This window comes from Mytilus edulis, chromosome 5 (assembly GCF_963676685.1).
Source record: "Mytilus edulis chromosome 5, xbMytEdul2.2, whole genome shotgun sequence".
In the NCBI taxonomy this organism is placed as follows: domain Eukaryota; kingdom Metazoa; phylum Mollusca; class Bivalvia; order Mytilida; family Mytilidae; genus Mytilus; species Mytilus edulis.
The window spans coordinates 72,018,584-72,040,309 of NC_092348.1; the positions used below are offsets into that span (position 1 = coordinate 72,018,584).

Here is a 21,726-nt window from a genome sequence, read left to right on the forward strand (position 1 = left end):
ATGAATCGGACAACCTGTTGTTAGGTTGCTGCCCCTGAATTGGGTAATTTTAAGGAAATTTTGCTGTTTTTGGTTATTATGTTGAATATTATTATAGATAGAGATAAACTGTAAACTGCAATAATGTTCAGCAAAGTAAGATTTACAAATAAGTCAGCATGACCAAAATGGTCAAAATGGCTGCCATGGCTAATAATAGAACATAGGGGTAAAATGCAGTTTTGGGCTTATAACTCAAAAACCGAAGCATTAAGAGAAAATCTGACAGGGTTTAATTGTTTATCAGGTCAAGATCTATCTGCCCTGATGTTTTCACATGGATCGGATAACCCGTTGTTAGGTTACTGTTCTGAATTGGTAATTTTAAGGAAATTTTGCCGTTTTTTGTTATTATCTTGAATATTATTATAGATAGAGATAAACTGTGTACAGCAATAACGTTCAGCAAAATAAGATCTACAAATAAGTTTGCATGACCAAAATAGTCAATTGACCCCTTAAGGAGTTATTGCCCTTTATAGTTAATTTTTAACATTTTTCATAAATTTTTGTTAATTTTTAGAAAATATTTTCCACTGTAATTACTGGGCCAAGTTCATTATAGATAGAGATAATTGTAGCAACAAGAATGTTCAGTAAAGTAAGATCTACAAACACATCACTATCACCAAAACACAATTATGTCATGAATTTATCCGTGTCCATTGTTTAATATGCACACGACCAAGGTGAGCGACACAGGGTCTTTAGAGCCTCTAGTTATTTTGATAGTACCACACTTCTGTTTAAAAAAAAACCTTTGTAACAACTCATGTAGAGATATGTAGGTGCCTTATTACGATATAAATTTTCCCAACATTATCCAAACATTTCTTCCAGTGGCAGACAAAATGTTTTGATATGAAGTGACAAGTTCAAACCCTCTTTATATCTTTGAAACATACCTCACCTTTAACAGCATTGATTCAACATCTATCTATGTGGTACATGTAGTGTAGATTTACTACATCCAATATCCATAAACAACCTCACACCGCTCCCTAATGGCCAGTTATTAGGTATAAGATCTTTTTTTTTTCATTTTGCTATATATAGTTTATGCATGTCTGAAAGTTTAAATTAAGAAATGCATATGTACAGTATGTTTTAATAATATTCTTCCACTTTCCAAAACCTGCCCCAAAAAATAGTTTTATTATCGAACAATTAACCAAAAGATGCTAAGTAATATTCCTTTATGGAAACAGACATTTTAAACTTTAAAAATATTGTAACTGTGATAAAAACACACAGTTCAAGAACTTTATAATTTATATTATTGACATTATTTTGTAACTTAAACCATTTAAACGTATGTTAGATCTGTTCACATTGTAGTTTGAAGGTAGATTACACTAGTGCTTGATTTGAATTTAGATGTGTTCACATGTTTTATTTTGAATATTTATTTTTGATACCATTATGTTTTCAACAGATTAGGGTATATATACTATGATAATTTTGTTACCACCAGCATATCTTCTTTTTCTTTGATTTGTTGAGATATGGTTTATAAAATTAAATTAAATGAAATATATGTTATTGATTTGTGATATTATTTTGTAAGAAAATGATCTGTGTTGTTCTTTTTTTTTTAAATCAGAGGAAAAACCACACAAGCCTTGCCATTTATATCTTTTCAAAAGCTGATGTAATAGTTACTTTACTTTATGATGTAGGTATCTGTTTCTCATAAAAAAAAAATAATATGTGAAGTATAATATCTAAGATTTGGCCATTTTGCCTAAAACAGATAATTTGAAGATATTAATTAACATACTGTATTATTTTGTCTGTACGGTTGAAAGATTACCTCACCATTTTAGTTGTATTATATTGTATGGTTGCTGTTCTTCAATATATTTGTTTCCTAATTGTAAAGTACCTTGTCGTAGGAAGACAAAAATGGAAAATAATATCCTTAGCTATTTTATACTAGTATTACATTTTGGGCTAACTTTATTTCAAATTGTTTGAAAATCTTCTTTTTATAGATTGGCAGAAAAAGTTGAAAGATATTATTAATTTAAAATGAGAAACCTCAATTTATTCAGGTACATACTTTTTTCAAGCATTAAGTAATTCACTTCATGTGATGTATCATATTAATTTCATTGGAATAAATGCAGGTTTTGACAACAAATAATTTTTCAGTTTTAAAAATGTTCAAATGTAGGAGTCATTGCTTTGCTCTAATGCTGGATGTATGTACAGATAATGTTATTTGTTTAATTCTGTTTCTCAGGAGCAAGGGTCGTGTTTATCACTGAAATTTCCACACAATAATAAATTTAATTTAGTTTAAAGATTTGTTCACACCAATTTGACAATTGAAAATTATTTTTGGATTTGATTTATGTTGATGTAAATAAATTTGGTGTATTGGTTAAAAGTATTAGTTTTATTTTCAATGTTGTCAATTTTTATGGCGACACGCCCACTCTGATGTTGTGTATTCATACGCCAACATGTGTGTAAGTTGTAATTGTTAATATAAATAATATAAAAAGTTCTTTGAGCCTTATTTTTGATAGAAATTTATTTATAATGAATGGCAATAATTTATTTTGAATTTATTGACCCATAAAATTAATTTTACATAATCCGCTTCGCGGATTATTCAATGTGAAGAGTTAAAAATTAATTTTATGGTTCAATAAATTCAAAATAAATAATAGCCATTCATTAATTATAGGAAGATATGATGCCATATGAACAATATCATAATAACAGCATTTACTACAAATACACTTAGCATTAAATCATTTTATTGTTGCAAGTTTGATTCAATAATAAATGACCAGTATCAACACAATTTAAACATTAGCTCATGTGGTATTTAAGTCTCTCTGAAAAATAGAATTTGAAATGATATGTTTACCCTTCACTGTTTGTTACTTGACTTTCTATGTAGTTGTTGAAAATAAAATAGCTAGATTTTTACCATTGTTTATTTTTATATTTCAAATATTTAAATTGCTGATATCCTTTGTTACCACTTAATAAACTGATATGACTGTATGACACAGTTTTTTTTTGTCACACATTTAAGGTTGGAAAGATTTTACAATAATTGGATTACATTTTGTACTGACATGATTTTATTCGACTCATTTTGTAAATTCCAGTTCTTAAATATTTTACTTAAACAAGATTTGCAACTCCATCGGACAAAGATGACCTTACACAATTTTCTGTTGAGTCCCTTTTGGATTTTATACGCAGGTCCTTGATGAGTTAACTCAAATCTACCGCCAGGAAAAATAAAAGAATGCATACAAACATTAGAAACTTGTATTGAATATCTAAATAGCTGGGGAAAAAGCTCCTTTTCTGTTATGACACTTTGTGGGTTTGTAGTCCAAGAGTTTAAGGCAATTTTCACACATGTCACAGTTGACACATTCTGCTTGGATGGATTTCCAAGAAATTTTAAGCAGTTTTAGGATTAATACAAGAACACTCCATTTTTATTTTGAAAAAGGCAGGTCTGTTCAGATTTACTGGACAATTATTATTGTCAGATTTAAGACTATGTTGACCTTAATTGAATTATACATTTACTTTAAGGCCTTTGACAAGCCCTTAAATTGCTTTGTATTTCATCCATCCTTGGCGTTTAAATATTCTTCTATGATCCTTTCTGATTAAGGAAATTTAGAAAAGCACTGCAGATGCATGAAATTTTTAAAGTGTTTTCTTCATTTTTGTGTCGCGTGACGGAGTCAAAAAGCGAGACATAGGTATGTTGTTCCGGCGTTGGCAACAGTCGGCGGCGTCGGGCATCAACAATGTATTAGTTTGTAATTAAGTCTAGTTTATAGTAAACCACTAGTGATAAGACAAAGATATTTGGCATGAAGTTGTATTAGTATTAGCATATTCATTATCATAGAGATTATTTGGCCCTGCCCCTCAGTTATGGTCTTTTGACTTTGAAACTTTTGATTTGCTTTCATGCATTAGTTTGTTATCAGGTTAGTTTATGGTGAATCACTAGTGGTAGGTCAATGATATTTGGTATGCAGTTGTATTAGGATTGGCACATCTCATTACCATGGAGAATATTCGACCCGTTCCCTCCCTATAGTTATGGTTTATTGACTTTGAAATTTTGCTTAGTTTACATGTATTAGTTTGGGTTAAGGTTTGTTTAAAGGAAAATACTTATCATAAGTCAATGGTATTTCGCATACAATTGTATTAGCATTGGCACATCTTATTTCCATGGAGATTGTTTAGTCATGTACCTTCAGTCATGGTTCATTGATTTTGAATATTTGCAAAACTTGCATGTTGCTATTTCAATTTCAGCATTTGCACATTTGCATTATTGAAATTACATAAAAGCATAGGCGGATCCATGGGGCCCGGTCCCCCCCTTTCGTGGGAAAAATTTGGTTGATTATATAGGGAATCATAGAAGCATGACTGGAGCGAGCCCCCCCCCCCCCCCCCCCCCCCCCCTTAGGTCAGTCAGCGCCCTCCCCTTAGGAAAAGTTCTGGATCCGCCACTGAAAAACGAGAAATATCTCTGTGATAACAGTATATTAAAGAAAACCATTCTGATGTACACTGTTTGCTTTCGTCAATTTACTGAAAACGTAACACAATTGTTGGAATTGGATCATTCTAGCCGGTACTTCTTTCCGGATTTGGCATTCCTTAGAGTTATGGGACTTTTATCGTCAGATTTAATGCAACTTTTTACCTGTCATACACTAGCTAAGTTTACTTGAATCCGATTACTACACCACAAGGGGAATGAAGGTTCAATTTCGATTTTCCATGCAATTGTATTTTTAGAGTTATGGAACTTTTAACAGTCATATTGAAGATAATATATACAAACATCTCAATAAATACGGAAAGTGGTACACCAGACATTTGCATGTATAGTTCCAATAACACAATTTAACCTATACTTTATTTAGATATACGCTTGTTGTTCAGAAATATCGTTTAATCGGTATTTTCACCGTCGTTGTTTACTGTTGATTTTGTAGAATGTTCATAAAAAGCATCACTTTTCTAATTTTTGCATCTGAATGAACGAATTACACGCGAAGTCAATAAGATTCTACCGATATTCTTTTGTTCAGCTAAATTTACTACTAAAGCTTCATTGGCTAAGAAAGATCCTATGCTCAATTCGATTTTATTAATTTTTTCTACCATGTTTCAAGGGTCGAACGACGAAACAGCAGTTATAGATCATGCAGCAACAGGTTTTTTTTTTCTTTATTACAGCTCTTTGCTGAATTTAGTGAGATAATTATCTTAGAAGTACACCAAATTGTCATTTAAAATAAAACATTTGGCTTTAGTTAAAAGTAGTTTACATTTCACGGCATGCGTTTTTATAAGTCCGGATTTCGCAAAGTAAAATTTGATTTATGTTATGGTTTCGTAAATGTTGCATGAAAAGAGAGATGATTTATTCGACGTAATCAGGTTTTAACCATGATGTGTAACTTCATTTAAATTTTTGCATACATTTTTTGAATTTGTTGAATTCTAATATTGATTGTTCCTATACATGCACTAGTCCTTTGTTAGAATAAACTTAAACACAAAATTTGTGTACTTCAAGAACTGAACCTGAACTTAATATTGTCACTATTTGGGTTTTTAAAATGTTAATATTAGACATACGGCTACCACACGTTCTACGTGGCAACATTAGCACGGCCGACACTCGGCTAACCGAGAGATTGGTCGGTTAATCTATATTGAGTATGCGGCTATATGGGCGATTGGTCTGTTAATCGGGTTGGTTATACGTCTGTTAAGAGTAAAACGATTAATTTAATGTTAAACTCTATTAAATATACAGATGTTTGGCATGTTATAAGAACCAAATCAAAAAAAGAAAAGTGTCTGACAAAATGATATCTATCATAGAACATTTTACATTTGTATAAAACATTTCTTAGTTTTCAGTAAAACTAAAAGGCGTCGCGCAAGTATGCAGTATTTATGCTTATACGCATAGCAATTTTTTGAATAAAAGGCAAAACAAACAAATTTAAATATCATTTAAAGGACAAAAAATAGTACTGTGTTTCTAAAAAATAAATTGACATTAGTAAATATATCATAATTGTAAAATAACGTGAATAATACCACGTTTTAGTGAAAATTATGGGAATAAAGTGTTAATGGGTTGGTCAATTGAAATTGTGTCAGTTAAGAGTTATTTAGCCACGACAAATTTAAGAATGAGATGTTCCTGAGTAAACACAAATGACAATACGGTGCCACAGTATCATAGAAAGAGCATTTTTATTTTGACTTTCTTTGCATTTTATTGAAGGGTGTGTCACTTCAATATAGCGTGATATGTATTGGCCTCTGGAATATGCATGAACTTTTTATTGACGTTTTCAATCAGCCTTAATTTTTGTGTCTGTTTGAAGTAGCACGTTCTCAATTCCGACTGAAAGTGTCTAATACAACACAGGGTACATATAACGTGTTCTCGTTCACATATGAACATGATATTTGTCACTGGACGTTAAACCCTAATTCGTCAGCATCATCCAATTGGTTCTTTTCTTCTATTACTTAATCATATGTTGTTTACAAATCACTCTTAAGAAGTAAACGGAAAGGAGCGAATGCAGCTACATTTGGTTATTTTAATTAAGTTTCAATTAATTTTATTCCGTTTAGTTCCTTTCTACATAAGTGCAGAGGAGAACCACAGTTGTCTATGGTAGCCGGTGAAGTCCATTTCGCGTTTTCGCGATTTCGCCTTTCATATTCTATATGGCGAAAACGCGAAATAGCGAAAAGGCGAAATCGCAAAGTCGAAAACGCGAAAACGCGAAAACGAGAAGTCGAAAACGAGAAATCGGTTTCGCATTTTCGCGTTTTCGACTTCGCAATTTCGCGTTTCCGCCATATATAATATGTAAGGCGAAAACGATAAAGCGCTAAAACGCAAAATGGCATTAACCTGCCACCATAGTTGTCCGCATGTAAACTTATAGAATTTGTCACCAATATAAGTACATCGCAATCCGTTACTGTTTCAACAGCCATCGGTGTTTCATGTGTGTATTCTTAAACAAGTATTATTTTTCTCTCGTTTTTAGCAATGTATCACTCTCTACTGTCCTTATATATTATTCTATATTCTGCATTTCCATCCAGATTCTCGTGTATATGCCATGAGGGTCCGGATTGGGGGTTTTGTTGATTTCTGTACTCTTTAAATTGTTATGTCATTTTTTTCTACATTTTGTTTATCTTACTCATTATTCTTTCTTTCTTTTCATATTTTGTCATCCCAATATATTTTACTTACTGATGTTTAGTTACATTACGACGTTTATCTCTGATTTATATATATTGGTTACCAAATTACCAATGTAGATGACAAATTTGTGTCATGCATGACAATTAAGCAGAATCAACATGATATATGCGATCATTCTTGGATGAAATTAATATTACTTTAATATTACACTTTTTGAAATCATTTTTATCAATTTTCAATTTCATGTGTTGTTTCCGTATATGCTATGTTTCATTGCTCATGTGGTGTTTTCGTATATTTTAGCCGCTCGTCTTGAGCCTACTCATTTGATCCGATAACACCCCATATAGCAATAAAATTGTACTTTTATTGCCATTCATAACTCTTAACAGACCAATTAACAGACCGAGTTTTATACATCCGACCCATTAACAGACCAGGTTTTAAATAAAGATTGATTTATGTCACCAAAATACAGATTTTCGTGTAGATTTTTCACACAATGATATCAATATGGTTAACAAACATAATGCCTTTCTTTTTTCGATGTTCAAAATATTGAATGCAAGTAAATTTAACCAATGTGTCATTTTGTGTACATTTTATGTGTGTAAAATGTGTATAAATTTATTGATGAGTAACCCGCCTTTTCATTTTATAGATCGTACATCGAAGCTAGAAAAATAATAATTACACCACTGAATTCAGTACATTGAATTGTTTTGTTAGACATGAATACTTTTTATGATGAAAATATATTTAGAAAGTTATACTATGAAACATGCTGAACTTTCAATGATTTTCTCGATAACACCTGATTAACAGACTTTAGCCAACCCGATTAACAGACCAACCGCCGATATAGCCGCATACTCAATATAGATTAACCGACCAATCTCTCGGTTAGCCGAGTGTCGGCCGTGATTAGATCCCCTTAAAGAATCCCTCAGTTTCAATATTTCATCTGTTTTTCACTTGACTTTTTATTATTTAGTTACGAGACATCTGGATTTTGATTTGCACATTACTTTGTAATGTCTTCATGTAAAACCAAGAATTGCGAAGCCAGCGACATATTTGACCTGATACTGTAACGTGTAATCTCAGTTATTTAATTAAAAGGTATTTAACTGATAAGCCGTTATGATGATATGTAAAAGTAAGATACCAAAAATACCAAACTCCAAGGACAATTCTAAACGGACAGTCCTTTATATAATGCAAAATCAAAAGCTCAAACACATCAAACCGATGGAAAACATTGGTGTGGTACACATTTCCTAAGCGTGTATAAAATGGTGAATTAAATCTGATTTCATAACTATCTAAACCTCTCAATGTGCAGTCACATAGAATTCCATCATATTGACGATAACGCGTTAGCAAAAACAAACAGACATAATAGGTAGATATTTCAAAATTTGGGGTACAGCAGTCAACATTGTTATTCATGTCGGCAAAATACATTTTACATAAATCGTAGAAGGGAAAACAAAATGGCACCCGCTTCCCCTCGGTCGACAATGTTTTCTCGGGGTAACTATCTGCTCTATCACCCTCTCAGATATGCATTATTTATATAATGGGCATTCCCCTATCACACTAAAAACATAGACAACAGCAAAAGTAGGCGAGACACTGGGTTCCGTGAAACCCTTACAATTTTGTTTTTATAAAATAAATGGTGATTCATATTTGAATTGTAAACAGAAAACAGAAATAAAAAAGATAATCATGGGTTATTTTCAGTCAATTTATGGTTGTAAGGAATATCAATAGTTATTATGATGAACCAATCGTGGTAACTCTGTTGATCGAATCTACTTATATTTCTCGTTGATCATGTAATACAGAATACGACATCCACAGACATTTGACATCCACATAGGAACTGACACAGCAATGTTCGTTTTAAAACAAAAAGAGAAAGCTTATTGAAAATTTTTGATATACAAATGTATATGCAGCAACAATCCGAAAGAGCCCGCATGTATAATAGACATATCCTGATTAATACGATGATAGAAGTAATTTTATTTATTACAGTAATTGTTTCCCCCTAAATACCCACAAACTATTCCGTGATAGAACAATTATTGTACGTGTCTACTATATAAGTACGTGTTATGGGAATTTATGAGTTCTCTCTATAACCTTATGTTCCTAATATAAACATTACACACCCTTTTTATAGCAAAAATGCAACTAGAAACTTTGAAATTTAAAAGCTTAGACATTGTAGTAAGTCGTCAATTTAAACTGCCATATAACAGATCTTTTGTGAAAAACTTTTCCAACTTAAATGGCGTAAACAAAGGCCCCGATGTGAGGCCCTATTTCTGTATTTCAGATAGCTTTGACAAAGTGACAAACATTTCTAAATATGAATTAACTTATTTTAACCATCAGTATGTATTACTTAGCTGTAGTGTAACTGATCGATTTATCGATAGAATAATTTTGATTTAACCACACTTATCGGCTTGTACTGTCATTAACAATATTCGAAGAAAAACTTAATATTTAACCACTTAATATATAACCTAACAAAACAACAAGAGAGCAAACTAACGATTGTACCTTTGAACACAGCACGTCATCTCCGGATATGTATTGATCGGTTTTATAATTTGATATCTGAAAACCGATAGTTTTATTTAAAAAACAATGTTATATCCCACTAAATTTCATAAAAACGCTATAACAAAGTAAAATCGTTACAGGATCCATAACTGCTGTTACATCGTTCGACCCTTGAAACAGAAACTTGAAAATAGTATTTTATTTGGCATAGAATATTTCTTATCAACTAAATATTTAGTGGTACATTTAGCTGACTCAACTAAATTTTGAACACAAAAATATACTTTGTTAATAGATCTAATTGACCACACGTTTCATTTGTTCATTTAGTGGCAAAACAAAATTTGAAAAGTGTCTCTCCTTATGAAAAAGTGTACATAATCAACAAATACCATTAAAGATACTGATTAAATGATATTTCTAAACAACAGTCGTACATCTAAAAAAAAAAAATAAGGATTTGCTATTAGAAATTTACATTCAATAATATGTTGTTTTATCTATCGAGACATTTGCATTAGACGCTTGTGAGACTGAAATTTCAAAATGTAAATTTTTGCTGCATTTAGATAAAAAGAAAATGGAAAAAACATGTAATTACGAATTCTCATGCTCTTTTAAGTCCTCACTTTTTTTTAGTGTCCTACGTAGTTCTTAGCATGTTACAATTCCCAAACTAGACATATTTTTCTAATCTAAGTTTTTCGAGTACGCATGTCTACTCTTGTCCGGTGAACTTTCAATATAGACATACTGTAATTTCATCAATATAATCAATGAAAAGTTGTTCATGTGAAGATTAAAAAAGGAACTGTCTTTTACCGTGGAAGGTATCCTTTAAAATATTTTTATTATTTTATATTATAGTTTTAAGAATAAGTCGTCTCGATTTTTGTACAAGGTTATCGGAATTTCAATGGGGACTAACTGTGCACCACTTATTGTGGACCTGTTTTTGTTTTGCTATGAGTTACAATTTATGATAAAAATCAACAAAGACCCATCGAAACAACATCTGATAAACAAATTTAATAATACTTTTAGATATTTGGATGATATTTTGGCTCTCAATAATGACGACTTCAGTATGTATACTAAAGAAATCTATCCTGTTGAACTTACTTTAAATAAAGCTAATACTAACAATGACCACTGCCCTTTCCTCGATCTTGATATCTATATCACTAACGGAAAGCTTAATACTAAAATTTATGATAAAAGAGATGATTTTTCATTTCCTATCGTTAATTGTCCATTTTTAGATGGTGACGTTCCCTTGTCACCATCTTACGGTGTTTATATATCTCAACTTGTACGATTTTCTCGTGTATGTAACAATATTTTAGATTTTAACGAGAGAAATTTATGTATTACTGAAAACATTATTACACCAGGGTTTTCGATATCACAAACCAGTTAAAACATTTACTAAATTTTATCATCGGTATAAGGACATCATTCGTAAATATAGCTCAACATGCAGACTTCTTATACGTTCAGGTATTTCACATCCAATTTTTTATGGAAATTGTAGAAACTAACAAAACCTTTAAATAGACTTATTGAGAAGGGATATAGTTACGATACTGTTGTCAGGTCATTAAAGATTGCATATTTTGGCATTAATATTGATTCACTTATAGGGTCTTTGCATCGGAACTAAACACATTTATTCAAAAACCAGTTGTTGGCATGACAAGGGTTATGTTCTTCTCATATATGTTATGATGGTATGATACTAAACCCCTAACGGGAAGGATTGTGCCTAATATTCATATGATGAAATCATAATCTTTCAATCAGTTTAATTGAAGTCTGGAGCTGACATGTCAGTTAACTGCTAGTGGTCTTTTGTTATTTATGTATTATTGTCATTTTGTTTATTTTCTATGGTTTCATCTTTTGACATCAGACTCGGACTTCTCTTGAACTGAATTTTAAATGTGCGTATTGTTATGCGTTTACTTTTCTACATTGGCTAGAGGTATAGGGGGAGTGGTTGAGATCTCATAAACATGTTTAACCCCGCCGCCTTTTTGCGCCTGTCCCAAGTCAGGAGCCTATTGCCTTTGTTAGTCTTATATTGTTTTAATTTTAGTTTCTTGTTTACAATTTGGAAATTAGTATGGCATTCATTATCACTGAACTAGTATATATTTGTTTAGGGGCCAGCTGAAGGACGCCTCCGGGTGCGGGAATTTCTCGCTACGTTGAAGACCTGTAAGTGACCTTCTGCTGTTGTTTTTTCTATGGTCGGGTTGTTTTCTCTTTGACACATTCCCCATTTCCATTATCAATTTTATTGCGGTCTTCTCGATGTTTTTGCAATCTATATTTACATCAATAAAAATTAAGTCCGTTTCAATTTGGTCAGTAACTTAATTTTAAAAAGTTGTTAATCTTTGCTACACATCAATCAATTATTTTGATATTTCTTCCCGAACTTCTCTGATCTATACGCATAGACGTACCAAAGGGACTTGTAGGTTTTTATAGCCTACTTTGCTCGTCAATAGTTTTATTGTATTATATTTTTTACGATATCTGTGCATAACATTTTCATCTCGCTATGCTAAGCGGCATACAATCCGTTTTATGGAAACATTCCCTCTTCAAAAATTTGCCATCAGACCCTGTTCATAGACAATTGGCAAGTTCCGGAAAGGTATGCAGTAGAAAAAAAGTTGAAGTTGGTACTCCACGATTTTTTCGCATAGCGTCATTTTAAAGTATTAAACCTATATCAAATGTTAATATTGCATTTATTTCAATTTTATATATTGTTACTGTTTACCAGAAGGTTTTCTTTTGAATTTATAACAAATAAAGGCAACAGTAGTAAACCGCTGTTAGAAAGTCATAAATCGATTGGGATAAAACAAATCCGGGTTACAAACTAAAACTGAGGGAAACACATCAAATATAAGAGAAAAAACAACGAAATAACAGAAAAAACACCAAAAAACCAAACGACAATGCAAAACACATAGAAACAAGCTATAAGATAACAAGTGCCATGTTCCTGACTTGGTACACGATATTCCAAGAAACAATGGTGGATTGAACCTTGTTTTGAGGTTAGCCAAACCTCCCGCTTTTATTGCGATGTTTAATGACAACGTTACATGACTACATTACAAATAAATGGAAGAACCTTCAGGACAAAGAAATACACAAATTGATAATACAATAAAACATTACGACATGCTAATAGTTATTAAAGGTACCAGGCTTATAATTTAATACGACAGACGCGCGAGTTTCGTCTACATAAGACCCATCAGTGACGCTCAATTCAAAATATTAAAGAAAGTCAAACAAAGATGAAGTGCATTGATGACCCAAAATTCCCAAAAGTTGTGCCAAATACGGTTATTTGCCTAGGATAAGAACATCCTTAGTATTTAGAAAAATTCAAACTTTTGCAAACAGTTAATTTATAATAATATAATTAATATACATGTCAACACCAAAGTGGTGACTACCCACAGAATAAAAACGAACACGTAAAACAACATAGGTCAGCACATAAAATCAACCACGCATTGTATGTCAACCGACTAGATCGGCGCACACAATTGACGTCACAGGTAAATTTCTAAAAATTCCCCCCCCCCAAAAAGACATAGTTCAAGATTAGGTTTGTAATAATCATATTTGATGTATTTAATAACAATTTATATTACTATACATTTGTACTATTATAATAGAATTGTGTTATTAAATAGATAATCAATTGTATTATCTAGCTATGTCGCTATTTATTCTAAATCAAACTGTAAACCAAATACATCGTGTAAGTTTAGTTGCCCCAACCAAACTAAAATCTTATAAATGAACTGGGTGATTAATCATCTTTACCCTCACACACGATTAGAAATTAACAAAGTGAGAATTACGACTACGAACAATAAGATATCTTACAATATTCGATCATTATAACTAATACTTCATCAAAAATAAAAACATGAATGTTGGATAACAAATACCGTGACACGTCTTAATATTATAGCAATGCGAATTCACATTTAGCAAAACAGTCCCAATCGGAAATAGGTCACGTTCGGTACTTAAAAGATATGACGACGTAATAACAAACCACAATTTCAGACGTGGTAAAAATGTCCTTAGTTGGTTAAGACAAAGACACATCGTATGGATCAACCAATTCGTGGTGGTGTTCATATAATTTACGGAATGTCATTTTTAATCTTTATCCTCATAACTTTGTTGGAGCAGTTTCTGCGTCAGGAGCACACTCCTGTATATGAAGATGCATGAGCATAACATATCAACTGAGATATGTAAACACCATACGAAGGGACAGAGGGTATGCTACTGCTAAGAAATGGAAAAATTGATAATTGGGAAGTTGAAATCGTCCCGTTTGTCATATATTCTAGTGTGAAGTCGTCCATCTGTGTCAATATTGAGGAAAAGATCAAGGTAGGAAGCAGTCCTTTTAGTATCAGTAGTATTCTTAATTTCAAGTTCACTGGAATATATGAGATGTAAGTATTAGCTAAAATATGGGTTACTCAGTGACATCATCAATATATCTGAAAGTAAAATTGAAGAATTTTGAAAGGTGTTTTTTTCTTTAATAACAAGCGTTATTGTTAAAAAGGGACAAACATTGACAGTGTTAACAGGGGAGGTGATTCTTTGTTACTAGATATCACATGACATTTAACATTAAAAAACACTATTAGATATATTGTAGATATCACATGAATCCTGTTAACGAACCGAAAATCACCACAGATAAACAAACGACGCTGATAAAGAAATGTTTCCCTTTTCATAAATACGAGTTATATATTTTTGGCATAGAAAATCGAAATCGATACAAACTGTTTACCAAATTGCGATAAAGATTCCTTTCCAATAAGATCATGTTCGATAGGATAATGTTACAACCGGTCATGTTTTGTTCTTTAAAAAAAACTATTTTAAATTATCATTTCATACATGTTTTTTGTCAATATATATGATTAACCGCTTTACCCGAAAAATACTAGTATTTTGCACATATTAGCATCTTTTAAAGCTATATGCCAATATGAAAAACCAAAAAATTTAGATATACCATATTGATGTCAGACCGACTTGTGTCATATGAACATCTTAATGATTTGGTAAATTCACAATACATATTCAAATGATGCTAAACAAAGAGACATTGATATGTCTTCTCCTTTAAAAAAGTAGCATGTAAATAAACTCATCATAGGTACCAGGATTGAAATTGGTTTTTTTTTGCAAGACGCTCGGTAAAAAAAGACTAATCGGTGACGCTCGAAAAAAAGTTAAAAAGGCCAAATAAAGTACGAAGCTGGAGAGCACTGAGGACCAAAAATTAGAAATGCTTTAGTTTTTATATCAGTTCATGAGCATACCAAATTTACCCTGCATAATGTTTTTTTTAAATATTCAAATCAGACAGTCCCTTATCGAATGGCAAAATCAAAAGCACAAAATCATGAAACGAATGGAAAACACCTACCATATTCCTATCTTGGTACAGCATTTCCTCATATAGAAAATGGTGGATAAAACATGCAATATGTAAATAAACCAAACAGACATAATAGGTAAAAATGTAAACAAAAGTGGCAGAGCAGTCAACATTGAGTTATAATCTTAATAATTATCACAACATATGTAAAGCAATCATTTTTAGTTCTTACTTTCTCATACCGTTATGTTTAACTATACTGCCTTTATTGTGACATTCTTAAAATTCTTTTTGATTTTTAACTTTGAGTTTACAACAATGGATGCGAACGATGTTACTGTTATGCTAACTGATTCAGTTTCACACCATGCTGAACTTTTATAACCTGTTGATACTGTCAAACTACAGTACTCAGTATTTCAATTTTGATCTGAAACGTACATTTCATGAAACATTTCGATATGAACACCTCTTAAAAGTCTGAACAATGAATTATCAGGTTATTTTCTGTCTATATGTCAATTTCAGACGAAGCCACTGCGGTGAATTTAGTAGCATTCAAGCAATTTGCTTGCAGTCAGTTCTGTCTATCACCAGGAAACGAATTTAAGTCTTAAACGATCGCTTTGATATTAACTTCATTGTAAAAGTCTGACCAATAAACTATTAAATCATTACAGATAGAAAACAGACAGACAGAAAATTTTACGAGTCACAGACAAGTTCGGCACATAAGCAATATGCACTATAAAGCCAATGAAAACCTACATCCAAAGCATCAGTGAACGCGTCTTTTTCACAAACATCTGACTTAATAAAGGCAGCAGTACTGTAGTATACCGCTGTTCAAAAGTCATAAATCGATTGAGAGAAAACAAATCTTTAAACTAAAACCGAGGAAAATACGTCAACTATAAGAGGGAAACAACGAAACAACGGGAACACTGCAGTACAACAAAACAAACGCCAACATACATAGAAACGTTCTATTTGATAACAACTGCCAGATTTCTGACTTCGTACAGGACATTTGAAGAAACAAATGACGGGTTGAATCTTGTATTATGGCTAGCTACACATACCGCTTATAAAGGAATGGTTTATAATATCGCTAAAATTACAACACTACGTGACCGGAATATAGCACAAACTAACGCCAGAAACTCAGTGCATAGGAACGCATAGATAAATATGATTAAAGTACATTTCAACATGTAAACCGTAGAATAACAAAGAACATCTTCCTTTGACAACTTCACAGCACACCATAGTAAACAATGACATATTTTTGTGACGTATATATATTCTTTAAATTCTTTTAAACGAGATCCATAAATTTATTTTCTCAATACTAGTCCAAATAATCATCTTGACAGTCATAAAGATGCTATTAAAAAATTAATGTTCTGACGACGTCATATTTATTTTGGACTTACACAATACCCTATCCACGAAAAAGGGGAAACAAACTCGACCACACTGACAAACGAGACGCATGTGAAATGCACAAAAAACAGAAATCAAACGGCAAACGATAAGACATAACACAACATCTAACCGAACCCACTAAAGAAACATAACTAAATACAATGTACATGAATGTTGGATATATAAATACCGAGACACATCGCTTCCCATTAGCACAAAAAGTCATATCCAGTAATAGGTCACGGTTTGTACTTAGCAGACCGACGACATTTATGTTGAACCACAATCTAAGATGTTGTTAAAATGTCGTTAGTCAGTAAAGACACAGACACATCGTATAAAGCTGATTCGTCACTTTTTCTTTTAATTGGTGTACTGAATTTAACCATAACCTGACTCATCAACAGCTAGATTGATGACCAACTTGCTTTGTTAGTCTGGTATGACTTTTAATTTTAGTTAATTTGTATGTTATGAAGTTTAGTATGACGTCCATCTGCACTAAATTAATACACATTTATGTTTAGGAGCCAGCTGAAGCCCGCTTTCGGTTACAAGATTTTATTGCTATGTTGAAGACCCATTGGTGACCTTCAGTTGTTTTATGCTCTTTCATTTGTCTTTGGTCAGGTTGGTGTGACTTTGACACTCCCCGTTTCCATTCTTAATTTAATTATCCTTTGTTTAAGAAAATCAAATACAGACTGACTAGATCTTTAATATAAATTGCTTTTTTCAGCCAATCCTTTAATTTTTTCTAACTTTTCTAACACAGGAGTTTACAGTATTTAACCACTTCATTTAAACTTTGGTACAAATATGATCTTCACTTGTTAGTTTTATATACACTCTTGTGGTCATGTGTAAACAAACTCCATATTTCAAATAATTTCTTTCCACTGAATCATCTTCATACTTGAATTCAAACTGGTGCTTACATTGAATGGTATGCCTATAGTTCAAAGTGCATTTTTTTAATTCGCAAGGGATTAATCACACATATATTATCATCAACTTATGAAGTACAAACTTTTTCACGTAACTTTTTCGATCACTTTTATTAATTCACACGTACAGAAAATATCGGTTATCCCTGGCTGATTAATTATTATTCAAAAACACATCATTTCATGGCAGTAATTTAAATCAGACAAATATCAAATATATGTACTTCTCTCTATATCATCCTATTTGTGTATTTATGGTTTCAATTTGCCTACAGATGGAATTAAATTACCGTCAATGCGTCTATTGATAAGCTCATGCTTGAGCAAACAAACACTTTCATCGTTGTTAATACCTTCTGAAGACTTGTCAGTTATGTAATTTTAATTCATTTGATATCTTTCATGTTGCATAAACCTGAACAAAAGGTACTAAATTCGATAAAACAGTAATTAACTTTAGTTTCTTATTTTCAAATTCAAATTGTCAGTGACTGGTTGAAACAGGTATGACATTTTTCATATCACAGGTTGGCTTTCTCACTAGCATGGTTTCCACTAGAAAACGTTACAGTTAAAGATTTTTTTGCTTTGCATTTGATATCTTCACTGATATTGTGCACATATTATCTTCCTGTCATCCGAATTGTCAGAAATATTGATTGATTGTTGGTGTTTTAACGCCACTTTTTAGCGCAACATTTGTGCCGGCCTGTTTTTATTGTCGATGGAAGCCGGAATGCCTGTAGAAAACCACCGACCTTCGATAGAAAAACTGACAATCTTTGTCAATTAAGATACTGTAACATAAAAAATACAGTGGCTAGTAAATGGTGAAGAAAGTTATATTTTAACCTATTAAGCCCAATCACATAATTTTATTATGGGAATCGTTATCGGAAAAGGGGGGCCTCTTCTAGAATTGTCTCGAAGCATTTGACAACATGTCACGGCGACGGACACGGTTTCATAATGAAATAGTGTCATGCTACCCAGGGACAATATCTTATTTGGACATACTTTTATCTTACAGTTGCATCAGTCTTGCTTTTGATGATTAGTATTATTGGCGATGTTAAAAACAAAGAAAAGAAAGACTCGAGTATGGTTACTAGTACATCATTTGGAACATATCTATGGTCATCAGTGACAAAAATTAAACAATTATGACAGACGATAATCAATGAACATCACTGAACTTGGAACGGGTAAGTGAAAATATTTTAGCGTCTTATGGTTGCCTTTATTTAAGACGGACTGAGTGTTGAACAGCAAAACATTGTAACCTACTGTATAAATCATTTTATAAGGGTTGGGTTCATTGAGTAGACAAACGACACATTCTGCCAATCTAAAAGTTCTTTCAGTTACGACAAGCCCGTATGTTAATTCCCAGATTAAGATATTTGTGTGACTCCAAGTTCGTTGCATTTGTTCTTATTTTAGACAATTTTAAGTTTTAAAAATTATGCCCCAAGCACATCGACGAGAAATAAATTGTGGGAATGCGCATATAATGATTTAAAAAAAAATCAAATTCTTAAGTATGATCAGGTGACTTTAAATATATTTGTATTTTATCGGTGCTTAGTTATCTTGAACAGCGTATTTGAATACAAATTTCAAACGCATTAAATCAACTACAATACAAACATTCTTAGCTCTATTTTACCAAAAAAATGTTATTTGAAATAGTTGAAATGCAATTAATTAATGTGTGAAAGACAGAATTTAGAAAGCCTTTTTTATTTTTATTTCATGCATGTCTCTGTACATAATAAACGACGCGTAACAGGTTTTTTAGTAGTTGTTCTCATATATGCATTCGATACTGTGCATGTATTATGGATATATTTTAAACTCAATTTATGAAAATCTATAGAGCAGAGAATTATTTTGTATCAATCTAAAATGTAGATTTAAACATTTTTTCAACTTCAAACGACATCGAAAAGTGTCTTCAGAACTTATATATGATGTACAGTTCAGTGTCCGAAAAAAGACGTCAAAGCAAAGTGTCACAAAGTTATATCTTCTTCACAAATAAGAAACAGAAAAAAGTAAAAAAAGAAAAAAAACTCCGAAGAAAATTCTTAACGGAAAGTCCCTAAGCAAATGGCAAAATCAAAAGCTCAAATACAACAACTGCATCGATAACATCTGTTCGAATGTTATATTCCTGTCTTGGTACAAACATTTTCTTATGGACATAATGGTGATTATGTTTGGTTTTATAGCTAGCTAAACCTCTCACTTGTATGACGGTTCCATAAAATTCCAGTAGTCGATTGAATCTCAATATTTATTATGTTTATAATAGCTAAAAGCGTTTTTGAAAAAAGGGCTTTCTACCTTCATAAGCATGTAAATGTCATGGTGGGTCAAATATATCGTTTCCCTTATTTTCAGATTAATATATATATATATATATATATTTGTGATTTTGTATCTTTTCTCGGAGGGAACATGAAAGAATGTCTTTTATTGTTCTGTTGACCTTTTATTTAAATTTCTTAAGTGACAAAACCTGTGTTGAAAGAGTGATTAATGAAGGTGGGAAAAAACGAAAATCTGTCGTTAGGACATCTTTATATCTAAACTTTATCTAGATTACAATGATATCAATATCAAATAGTTAATTTTTTTGACAAATGCTTAAGATTTGTTTAAGGATAAAATTGTATATTCAATGCAGACAAAACAATTTTAAATGCTGACCGGTGGGATGATTTTTTTTTATTATTGTACACCACTTTCATAATAGAGTTACATGCAGTAATGGCAAATTGTGGTTTTCAGTCAAACTGTCAGATAACAGGACAACAAGAAACCAGTCCGGTACCCACGAATATAGTCCCTTACTAACTATTACAGTAATGTTGTGTGACATCATACTAAGATAAAAATGCTCTCTTCAATATTCAAAGTTGTTTAACAGCATCAATTAAACTATCTTATACATGACACTGTTCGAATATGTTCGTAAAATGGTGGAAGATTATCTGAGTAAATAAACAATACCGTCTTATTCATACTCAAAGGGTATCAATCTCTAAATCACAGTAGGCTCATTTAATTTTTTCAAATTCAATTCGAACTGCGGTCCTCGGTATTCCCTGTCTGGCCGTCAACCGACTGAGCTATGGCGACAGAATAGTTTCAGACATCAGAATTGTATACTTATATCTAGCCGTAACATTCGACCGTCAAAAGACATGCAAGTGCTTCGTTTTGGTTATTTAGCTTCATGACAAATTGCAGGTAATTGGAAATTCTGTTTTGTAAATTCATCAATCAATATACATATATATATATTCCGAGAGACAGAAATAGTAAATATGATGAAATAACACAATGGGAAGAAAAATCGATGTATCAACATTAAATCGACCGTTTCGTCTCATTCTTAGGTAAAATGAAGCAGAAGCAACTACATAATGTCTAGAATGCAATTTTTTCTCTGTCTATTAGTGTGCACCTGTATATACTTGCCCATAGATCACGGAAGAGTAAGTCTAGATATAAATATTGAATATTTCAAATCATTTATCATGGAGCCTTCATAGCTCAGTTGGTTAGAGCGCCAGTCTAGTAAACTGGAGGTCGAGAGTTCGACTCTCTCTGAAGGCTACTTTTTTGCTGTCATTTTCAGTTAGTTAGCCTCATATACACTTACTCTTAATTCATCCCCCTATTCCTGACAACATTGAGAACTGTAATAAAGTACATCTCGATTAGTTACACTGGTTTGTAAGCCTACAAAGCAATCATTTGAATGGTTAAAACACTATTCATTGGAACTGCTTTATTTGAAAATAAAATTGTCGAATAACGGATAACAAGAAGTCGAACATGAATAATGTCTACCGAAGGTTCGGCCCGGGGATACTAAAGGTGAACAAAGTTATATCGCCTGAGGTTATTGTCACTTGAAAATCTACGGGCAAATTCAGAAATGTGAATTTAACGTTTGATCTTGCTTATAGCACAGGTCAAAAACATTTGAGTTC

At 32.1% G+C, this 21,726-nt stretch overlaps 1 non-coding gene across 1 annotated transcript; it reads left to right on the forward strand.

Annotated features, from left to right (window-relative positions):
• The first annotated feature begins 21,272 nt into the window (after window positions 1-21,272).
• Window positions 21,273-21,346, forward strand: Trnat-agu (transfer RNA threonine (anticodon AGU)). The gene has a single exon. It is a non-coding gene; the product is annotated as a tRNA-Thr (tRNA).
• Window positions 21,347-21,726: the final 380 nt, after the last annotated feature.